The sequence below is a fragment of the Limulus polyphemus genome, unplaced genomic scaffold (genome assembly GCF_000517525.1).
Source record: "Limulus polyphemus unplaced genomic scaffold, Limulus_polyphemus-2.1.2 Scaffold1565, whole genome shotgun sequence".
NCBI lineage: Eukaryota > Metazoa > Arthropoda > Merostomata > Xiphosura > Limulidae > Limulus > Limulus polyphemus.
In genome coordinates this window covers 106,209-117,751 of record NW_013667175.1, presented here as the reverse complement: position 1 = coordinate 117,751, position 11,543 = coordinate 106,209, and the positions used below count along the sequence as shown (strand labels likewise).

The 11,543-nt window shown below is 30.6% G+C and overlaps 2 long non-coding RNA genes across 3 annotated transcripts in view; one reads left to right on the top strand and one right to left on the bottom strand.

Annotated features, from left to right (window-relative positions):
• The window catches only part of LOC111086936, a 13,545-nt gene extending 9,549 nt beyond the window's left edge, over positions 1 to 3,996 (bottom strand). The window contains exon 1 of the long non-coding RNA XR_002611652.1: positions 3,891 to 3,996. This is a non-coding gene — a long non-coding RNA (uncharacterized LOC111086936). The remainder of the gene's footprint in view (positions 1 to 3,890) is intronic.
• A 5,793-nt stretch (positions 3,997 to 9,789) lies between these two features.
• LOC106464127 overlaps positions 9,790 to 11,543 on the top strand; it is a 7,734-nt gene continuing 5,980 nt past the window's right edge. For both annotated transcript variants that reach the window (XR_001291104.2, XR_002611653.1), the window contains exon 1: positions 9,790 to 9,851. This is a non-coding gene — a long non-coding RNA (uncharacterized LOC106464127). The remainder of the gene's footprint in view (positions 9,852 to 11,543) is intronic.

Below are 11,543 nucleotides of genomic sequence, written 5' to 3'. Positions count from 1 at the left end.
TACAGTGCCGCTCTGAAAAGCTAATTCCTTGTACCTGATGATGACAAAACCTTGTCGAAACGTACATTTGCTGTTATGTTAAACTTATATTAAAGTTTTTCTTCATTACCCATTCAAGCTGTCTCCAGCCATTATGTAGTTCCATACATTTACATGAATATCTTCTATCGAATGTCATTTGTTATTACTCAAACAGTCAAAAACTTTCCAACTACTTTACTTATCATTACTTCTATAGTGTTAGGTTCCTAACTGGATAGGAGCTGCACAATAACTGGAGGTTCACCAGGAAGTGTTTTATAGGTAAAAAAAAAAATTGTTCTCTTAACCATGACTGCCTTTGAAGTAAAGAAAATGACTGGAAACAATGAATAATACAGTGAAACAATCTGTATTCATACCTTCACAAACACAATCATAGCTTTTAAAGAAGCACTGTTTTGGTATGTTTAGTGGAGTGTTATCAAATCAATAAAATCAACCTGTGACCTTTTCTTGTATAAATCTTGTTCTAGACTACGAAAAAAAAAGCATTATATAAGAAAAACAACAATTCCATTCTTCTCAGGGCACAGTCATGACTGACAGTTACTCAGTACAAAAGAAGGTATATCGTTTCCATGAGACATTACCTGAAGGAAAAGATCATGGTTGCTTTCTACACAATATGTTAAAGGTTAAAGAAATTTTTCCTAAGATAAAGTATGTGATACCCTAATTGAATGACCTAGTTCCCTGAGTAACTGAAGCAAGAGGAATTTAGTGGCTCTTATGACTGATGTTCTATATTATAAACATATGTTCAATATGTACAGAAACTTCAAAATGTACATATTATCTAAGGTGGTTAGGAAACATAGGGTATATTTTCATACCACACACTTTTACTATAATTTGTTCATCATTTCCAATTTGAAGTAAACATACTGTCAGTTCTGATTGTCTATGACTGCACTATTTGGTTTTAATAGTAATACTATTACAAATGGATTTACCTACAAAAAATGGTAAAAAAAGTGTATAATAACGTTCACAACACACACATTATGTTTATTCAAATATAATAATATATGCAATGATTAAAGCAATACTCAGCATTGAGCTTAAGTACAATGTGTAGTTATGACTTAGTAGTTACCTACATATCTTTTGAAAGAATGCTTGCACGATATATGCACACTTTGTTCAACGTACTAAATCATTTATTTTATTTAAATAATATACAAGTTGAAAGATAAATTCTCAAATCATACAAACTAATTATGTAATACGTGTTTTGTTCTTGTCTCCCGAAGCAACAATTACAGGTTTGCTGTTATGTAAACATTAAACAAAAGTCAATGTTTTGAGATATTACTAACAGTATACAGTACCCATTAAAACCACATCCAGATCTAAACATTTATTTCAATTTGAAATATAAGAGCAATCTAAAAATTACAATACTTATTGTATATGTAGAAACAGATTTACATATTTGAGTAACTGACCTTAAATAGTTTTTATGTATGAGAATGACAAGCTTTGATATATATAATACAAGTCGAAGAGTGATTAAAACAAACCAAAGGACTGACAACAAATAAAGAAATACTTGAAAAACACCAATTTTGTACCAGCCGAGCAATTTTTTTCCTTTTTTACTCTGGCTTGTCATCAACCTAGTTCATTATAATTATACATAATTTTTATTGTTCGTTATAAAAATAAATGTCTGCCATAATTTAGTCAATTTTTGTTTACCAATTTTAATTGGAACAAGACCTTGAGTAAAATATATTTGTTTCAAACACTTGATACATCATGATGTATCAAGTCAATGTGTAACAGTTCTTTTTTTCTCCTGGCAATGGAGTGAATCGTACACGCACATATCAAAATCCAACTTAAACTACTTCTATTCCAAGTTTTTAACTGTTTTGAATTTCCTAACTTTTTTTTTTTCATAGCTGAGAGAAATAAAATTTCTTATTCAATTTTTAAGGCATCAAGGTACATCATAATTGTAATACAGGTTTATAAACATAATCAATATTTAAATCCCATGTCTGGTACTTATTCAGTATTTTCAAGTTAAATAGCATATTATGCAACACATGGGCTAAATCGTCAGGTCAGAGAACCCAATTTTCGTGCCTAGCTGTCCCAAATTTACTACAGGTGATTGGAGGTAGGGCAACCATTCAGCAGCACCCGCCACATACGGGGCTAATCCTACCTGACTAGCGAGATTAACTTCATAGCTATAACACTCTGCTGAAAGTGTGGAGCAAATTCAGCAACACATCACAGCTCAGACTTTCTGATCCACTAGTCCAATTAATTTTTTTGTATTCATAGTATCCTAAGTTTAAACCATTTTTATGCAGCTAGTTTCATGATTTTTTGCAGTTAATTTGTTTTAAACTAAATATATTAAATGAATACTGTTGTCAAAACTCTCTGTGGACTGCACATTATTAAAATATATCAGAAATTCTGAGAGATAACTTTTTCTTTGTCTTCATTTTCTAAAACACCAAATTTGTTTGAAAAGTATCTATAATTGTTGTCTTGGTTTAAAACTGTATGGTAGTTTGCTCCTGCATGTTATATAACATCTTCAGCCAGCATCCAAGACTACAAGGTGGTTAAAATAAACTGTCACACACACACGCCCATGAAATCACCTTGTTTTGTGCAAAAGATGGATATATCTTTCAATATTGGGTTATGGTAAATCTGATTTTGTTGGAAGCATTTTAATAAATTTTATAACATTTTAAAGGAACAAAAAGGAGCTTATTAGCCCATCAAGGATGTCCCTTCCAGCTTCCAACTATAATCACTCCTTAACTATTCACGTATTCATCCAATCTTTTCTTGAAATCATTCAAATTTTCTGCCTCCACCATCCTTGAAGGCAGCTCAATCCAAAAGCTGACCACCGTGTTTGAAAAGTAATACTTTTTAAACTCGTGACAACTCCTACGCTGCCAAAATTTGAACTTATGACCCCTTGTCCTATTGTTTTCACTGCTAAACACAAAAAAGTTTGATGGATCTATAATATCAATACCCTTAATAATCTTAAACAGTTCAATCAAATCCCCTCTGACCCTTCTCCTCTCCAGAGAAAAGTTTAGAGATTTTAGTCTCTCCTCATAGGACAATCTCACCATCACAGGTATCATCCTAGTGGCTTTTCTGTGAACCTTCTCCAACAATTCAATGCCTTTCTTGAGGAAGGGAGCCCAAAATTGTACACAGTACTCTAAATGAAGCTTTACAAGTGATCTATACAGTGAAACAATAATATCCCTTGTCTTGTATTCAGTATTTCTATAGATGCTACCCAAAATCCTATTAGCCCTATGGCTAGCTACAATACACTGTTTAGATGACTTAAGTGATTTTTCGATCACAACACCAAGATCTTTTTCCTCAACCATAGTATTTAATGTATTCATATTTAATTTGTTTCAAGCTTTTGATCACCGAGAATTATAAATGGAAGACATCTTTTAACGTGCTTCAACTTGCCATGGAATACATTGTATTTTGAGTAGAAAAAGTTTCAGAAAGTAGATTGATATATCTAAGGTTTAGTTAAGATTCATTTGTTGTTTCAATTTTCACCTGGATTTCTGTATTAAATGGTCATATCAATATTCATTTGACAGTTAGCTACTTAAATGTTTTCCTCTCATTTATATATTAGTTAAGGTAATGATTACAGTATAAGACTTAAGATGTATATTTTAAAGAAATATGGGATTGATTCTGTACAGACTAAGTCGGCAATCTATTTATGCTAAATGTAAGCTCATTTTTGCTATTCTGATAAAAAAAAACAGAGAGAGGCTAGACAATCTTATTAACAAAAGGAATATTTATTCAGTTCATTTCACCTGTAGTTGTCCGAGTCTTTCATGGTCTACACATGATGATTACATAGCAACAGACAGAATCCACCTTGTTTATTAAGTCCTATGCATTTACTAGACATACCACATTCAGGTACTTCTTTTCTCTTTCTTCCACTTCATTCGACGATTCTGAAACCATATTTTGATTTGTTTTTCCTTTAAGTTGAGAGTGTGAGCAATTTCAATTCTTCTACGTTTGGTCAAATAAGGGTCAAAATGAAACTCTTTCTCTAAAGCCAGCGTTTGGTAAAAGCTGTAGGTTTGGCGACATCGTCTTTGATCTTGAAAGAAAAGGTAACTAGTTTATTTACAATATAGTGGATATGCATTAAGGAAATAAAGTTAACAATGTATTGTCATAGTTTACGGAGAATAACAAACACTCTGAGTCAGATGATGCAAACACAAGTTGAATTGTCATTAGTTGAGTCTTCAGTAATGACTATCAAGTGCCTGTGCTAATACTACCAACTATTTATTAAGTTACAAACCACACACTTGACAACAACTAGCATGAAATAGAACATAACTTTACAGGTATCATTATAGGATGTTATTTATCATTATGTTCTTCTAAATATTCAGAAAATAGAAATACATATTTACAAATAGAATGTTATTTTTGTTTACACCCACATAACTATTTCAAATAAATGTCATCCACATAAAATATTCTTCAAAACAGAAATACCATTAAAACAAAACAGATGGCTATATATCCCTCAAAATCCTGGATTCTATTCACAAGCCATTCTTTCTGATATAAAAAAAGAGGGTGGGGGAAATTATAACATTTTGATCTGCCTATCAGTTGGAACAATAGTTGTGTTATATGTCAGTTTTAAATACCAATCATTCATACAGGTCAGCATTGGTACAAAACTGTCATTTTTAAACTTAGTTACCTGAAGCAAGGGATGTTTAAAATGGGTGAAGGATGTTTCTAGATCTCTGACAAAATGCACATCTATAGAATACTAACTCAAATATATATACATAACTTTTAGTTTTATTAAATTCCATTTCCACACAGAAAAGTTACAAATATGGTGTTACAATTGTATAAGGGGGGATACTTTACTGTTCTGAATAACAACACACATGCAACATAACACAATGTACTAACTTAGAATATATTTAAAAAAATGACTACATGACAAATAATGTTCGTCACACAATTATTATAAAAAATATAACAAGGATTAACGAGCAAAATAAAAATGTTACAGAAGTTATACTAAGGTGTTTTACTTTTTGAAACAACATACATACATACCTGAGTTGTCCAATAGCTCCTTGTATTTTTACATGTACCAGATGGCTTTCTATAATCACCAGTTGGAAATATAAAACACAATTCCTTATAAAACAAACAAAAATTCATCACTAACTATACCACCCATCTGCAATTGAAGTTTCAAAGTTACTCAATTAAAAATTATATAACTGCTTTTAAACAAGTTGGTACTGAATTCACAACTTTATATACAAGATATAGGATTGTTTATGCTTTACTTACCAAGATCTATATAAAAACATTTTATATCTTCTGAATTTTCAAAACTAAAGTGCAAGCTTAAAAATAAAAACATATTAGGATCCAGAAAAACTTTACAATTGATAAATACTGTAATCCACTTTGAGGGTTTGTTGCTCTGTTTGATGTCTCCTCTCATGATCTCATTAATTGTACTACATCAGGATCAAATGATAAATACTGTAATCCACTTTGAGGGTTTGTTGCTCTGTTAGATGTCTCCTCTCATGATCTCATTAATTGTACTACATCAGGATCAAATGATAAATACCACAAATTTTTAAGAGTAGTTGGAACTAACTTTGGGCTACATGCTTCATCCCTACTTGGTTCTGTAAAAATACATCTTTTAGTTCGTTTATGATACATGTATTATGGGTAAGCTAAAGCATCTAATCTGCCAAAAAATAAGGGCCATAAAAATAAAACTTAATAGAATTTTAAAAAGCCAGTTCCTTATGATCTTGTTCCTCCTAGTGTATGAATCTGTTGATCAAAACTTAATTGTATTTTAACAAACAATTTCAGATTTCACACTCGTGTAGAAGCAAAAAGAAGAAAGAAATTTCTGTTTCATTCTTAGTTTTTCTTGAGATTGTTCATGTATGTTTGTTGAATTTTGTGCAAAGCTACTTGAGCGTTATTTGTGTTATCTGTCCCTAAATTTGAAGATATAGAATAGAGGGATAGCAACTAGTCAACACCACCAACTACCAGCTTTTGGACTACTCTTTACCAATGAATAATGGGACTGACTATCACATTATAACAACTCAGTAGCTGAAAAAAGCTGCAACCATCAGAACATGCCAGGCCTGATGTGAAACCATATTCAAAGTCATGAATGTTATTACTTGAGATATCACGTCATCCAAACAATTTTTTTTTCATGTCTTATTTGGGTTTGTACATTTACTTCACTTTATTCATTCTTAAAGTCACTTCAATCTTAGTTAACAAATTTAAGACTGGTCTTCCTTTCTTTTTTTTTTTTTCATAAACTAGTAACTGAATATAGTCTGAAAATTAAATCTTTCAGATTTTTTTTAAAATTATAATCCAGTGCTTATTATGTCTATAACACTATTACAACTTGACTGCATATACATTTTTTACTTTTCTCTGTTGCAAACTACTGCACATTATTCTCCCACATATATTCTTGTGACATGCACAATTTTTATCACTTATTACAACTTCAGTTTATTAGTTTCAAGACATCTGGCAAAACGTATGATAGTTCAGTGAAGACCACAGCATCAAAGGGAGACAACTAAGTTAGTAATCAACGTCACGTAGGATCTTCGTTCTTCAATAGATGTATTTATTTAAGTTATATTTTCTGTTAAGAGTTCATTTACTATGTTCTATGTGGTGTGTATATATATATTTTTGTAATATTTTCTTCCATTGGATTAAACTTGGTTACTTTGAAGCTAGTAGCAAATTACACATAAGGACTTACTGATTCACCAACATCAGAATTTAAAGTAATAGCTTCACGTTTGTGAAAGGCTGATGGGTTTCTGATTTAGGGAAATAACCAGCCAACTAGGGTTGCTAGATTTGAGTAAATACACCACTTAGAGGGGATCTCAAACCTCAACTAGGGTTGCTAGATTTGAGTAAATACACCACTTAGAGGGGATCTCAAACCTCAACTAGGGTTGCTAGATTTGAGTAAATACACCACTTAGAGGGGATCTCAAACCTCAACTAGGGTTGCTAGATTTGAGTAAATACACCACTTAGAGGGGATCTCAAACCTCAACTAGGGTTGCTAGATTTGAGTAAATACACCACTTATAGGGGATCTCAAACCTATGAGGGAAAGTGGAAGAAATGTTGCCCGGGAGAAGAAGAAATCAAATGCAGAGTTAATGCTAAAATGCATTTGCTCTTAGTGATATCCTTTGAAATTTCCCACAGATAACAGTACATGTTCTATGCCCTCCAATCTACCACTACCAGTCCACCTTCCAAAAGTAAACATAACTCTAATGTAAAAACTTTAGTAGATAATTCAAAACGTGCGGGTTCTGTATGGTTCTTGATTTTAAAAAATAATTTCATTAAAAATGTATATTATTATTAAAAATAATATCCTTCTAATTTAAGTTGCATGAGGACAGATGCTGTGGGAGACAAAAGATTTGTGTCTTTGCTGGAATTGGTTATGCTGATAATTTAATATGAATTAATCAGGAATTTAAGACTATTTCAAAAACAAAGCAGGGTGGTACAGGTATTTTATAAATGGGGCCAGTTGGTTCACCACTAGAGGGATATAAAAAAAAAACATCTGGAAACCCTGTAGCCAACACGAAGATTAAATATTTCCCAAGCTACGACAAATGCCTTTCTTTCCTGTTTTCAAGCTTATTCTTTGTCTTAAAAAAGCTGATGTATAATAACGTTGTTTCAGGTATTACACCTTGGACAAGGCATGCACGATATACAGAAGACTTTTTATCAGGAACCAAGGGGGTAAAGGGGTAATTTTTCTTCTGGCTTGAAGGTGAAACCTGTGACCTTTTATATGCCAGACAAGTGCTTTAGAATCTGTCATGACTAGGGTCTAATGGATAAATTCAGGCGTAACAAACATTCTTAATCCAACAAACTGAGAGAATGTCTCTCTAAACTTAAAAACAAATATAACAGATGTTTTTTGCATGTCATACCATTACCAGTCAAATTCCTGTTGAGAAAACTATATGCCATATTCTTTGAAATTTCTTTAAGAGCCATGCACAGAACCTGTCTTATTATTTTATTAGATAACTTGCAGTCACATAATGATGGTTGACTTCCCAAATGATCTTGCATTTCGGGTTATGCAACGAAAAACTTGTATTATCAAACCGGTTTAAAAGTTATTCTGCATTGCAAAACAATATCATTTTAAAGTTTCATCTATATACTTTGGCTTTTTAATTTACTGTCAGTGTCATAATAATATTATTAGCAAAACTTATTTTTACTTTTAGTTTTAAGTAAGTTATTTTTCCTATTTTAAACTATGAACGATGATAAGGCAGCTAGATATTTGGTCCAATTCAGAATATAGCTCTGAAAGAATTAACTAATACTGAGTACTACTACTAGGGTGATATTAAAACGTCTCTCATTTAAACTTTTATTTTATAGTATAGGCTTAGTTTTAATATTAAATAATAAGTAATAGCCATATTATTAGTACTAATGTAGTAATATTTATAATAATACCACTTTTGAATCCTCGTGTAAAATTAAAAATGGTACTAGAGAGTACTTACTAATAACAGTATTACTACTATTAGTAATTAATATTATTTATTAATAATAATATCATTAGCCTCACCTTCATGTTAATAATTATTGTTATCTAAACTTAAATAGGCTAAAATGAAAATAGTAAAATCCAAAACGTGATATTCAAAAGTAAAGTCGAAAATTGAAAAAATAAATAAATGATATTTTCTCACCCCTCTTGAAGTTGCACTTGAGTTGAAAATGAAGGCGAAGTTAACGAATAGTAATACTATGTGCTTATTACAACAGAATTTTGAAATTAAAACTTTAGCCTGGCTAAGACTTAATCAATATAAATAGTAAACAATGACCGCACAATCCATTTGTATGGTACTAGTAGTAACACTAATAATTAGTTTTTTTATTAAGATGGAACACTAACTAACACAAAAACAACGTAAAATGCACAATGAGTAAGATAAAAGTAACATCCAAATATTGAAACTCAAAGTTTTATATTTGTAAAACTACAACACAGGCCGAACGTTTATTATTTCAACAGTATTCAGAATTAACCTATATGTTTTTGCATATCAGTAAAGAGTTTCAGAAGCTGGTAAGTTGATTGGCTTGCACGAATTAAACTAAAAAAAAAGCTTAGTCATTTTAAACATTTAGCTCGATAAATGTTCGGTATATGCTAATTGTCCGATAATAATTACTCACTAAAAATGAAACTGATAAAAATTGCACCATTAAAAAAGCAAAGTAACAATTTTTTAAGAAGGCCTCAGTGAAAGCATAAACATAAGCTTTTTTTCTGTATTTTTACATCTTTCTAGAATTCAACGTTCCATGTCATTTTACCTTGAAATTGGAATCCTAACGGATGAATATGTGCTCCATAATTTTCAACTAAATAAAATCGGTTTAATTTAATTTTTACGAATATATATAATAAATTGTTGGGTAATAGAAGCTAGGCTTGATAAAGTTAAGAACTTGGTTTAAAATCAAAAGTTTTATTTTGTTTAGCATTAATTTAGATATGAGAGAATATTTTTGTTTTATGTGACAGGAAAATAGTATTCGGTCATTTGTGGTGAGAGGGCGCTGCATAACGAAGCTTGATTTTTTTTTTTCGAAATGGATATTAGTTCTTTAAGTTTGGGGTAAGTAATTCTTTTAATTAACATTGTATTTTATTTTAATATTTTTTGTGTTTAAGTTAATTTTGTATGTATTGAATGCTTCGGCACAGAGTAAATATACGCTATGCTACCAGTACTAGTACGTAGTAAACTAGTAGTAATATTCATTATATTGGCCATAGTATTACTATTAATATCGGTAATACTAATAGTATTTGCTAGTTAACTAATGGTAATAATATGTGACTTTGGTAGCATTTAGTACTTGTTCATGTTATAAGGCTAGCTTGATTGCTTAAGACTGTTAATGTTATGTCTTATCAAGAAATTATTACAGATAATAAAATGTATATCATTTATAAAGTTACCGAATTCCCTAGTAATACTAATAGTACTACAATTGCTAGGCCTATGAAAATACAAATAAATTAATAATCCGAAAGATGTAGTTGTATAGGCTGTAAACTATAATGATAAACTACAACAGGCGAAAGTTATTAACCATGATGTTTTAAACTGTAGGTAAACTTTTAAAATGGGCTGATTTTATATCGCATCAGTTAAATTTAAAAGTTAAACTAAAGTCAGTAACTGTCACTGTCAATGAAATTAGACTCAGTTTTTACTGTTGAGTCACAAAGTAAGAATAAATAGCTTATAGTCTTGAAAATACTGTTTGAGTTTTTCAAAATTAAAATATCTACATTCTGAGAAAGAAAAGACTTAAGTCAGTCTAAAAAGGGTAAGAGATGATCTTATTGAAGTTTGATTATTTAAAATATTATATAGGAAATTAATAGAATTAAGTCCTTTGATTTCTTCGTGATATATTCTGAAGATAATAGGACAACAATGCAAATTTATATTTTGAAAATACAGGTTACAGTTAGTTAAGATAGTTTTATTTTTCTAACCGAGTGACTGAATTATGCTATCAGCATTAGTGGAGGCTGCACTAATCACGGGTAAAAGGCCATGTCATCTCGTTTGTTGACTTGCTTTCAAAATGTTATTGAACTACTATTTCATGAATTTATGTTAATACCTTTGGTATCAATCTGTATATTATAATTCAATTTTTTGTACTATATATTACTTAAATTCTTAATTTAATAGCAAATATAAACAAAAACACAGATAAACATCCATTTTTGTGTGTCACGTGGTATGTTGAATGAAGCACTGGTTCAAATTAGATGTTTGTGAAGTCAAAATACTAAGTCTATAGTTTTGTATAAATTAGAAACTCAAATTACCAATATTGATAAACTAGAATATAAAATAAGAGCCTCTTATCTTTTCAATTTGCTAAGATATTGCTCATGATATTACATTACAGCTAAACACATTGGCACCCCGCCCACCTCTTTCAATTTTTGAAAACACTCCCTTATATACACTTACTTCTATATGTATATATCATAAATAACCAATCGGAAGCTCAGAATGTCCGTCTAGTGGCTTTCTCAGCCATTTTAATGGATTTGGTGCCATTTCTTTCTTTTGAACCAATATTTCAACGAGGTAAGGTGTCTTGAATGTGTTCAAAATTTCATATTTCTTTAGACTAAAATACATCTTAATTACTAAGCTTGATAAATTATAGCGGAATTCTATGATATTAATGTAGTAATTTATGCTTTTTTTAGTTATTCAAATGTTTATATAAAACCTGAAAAAAATTATCTTGTTTCATATCCTCCACGTGCAAAT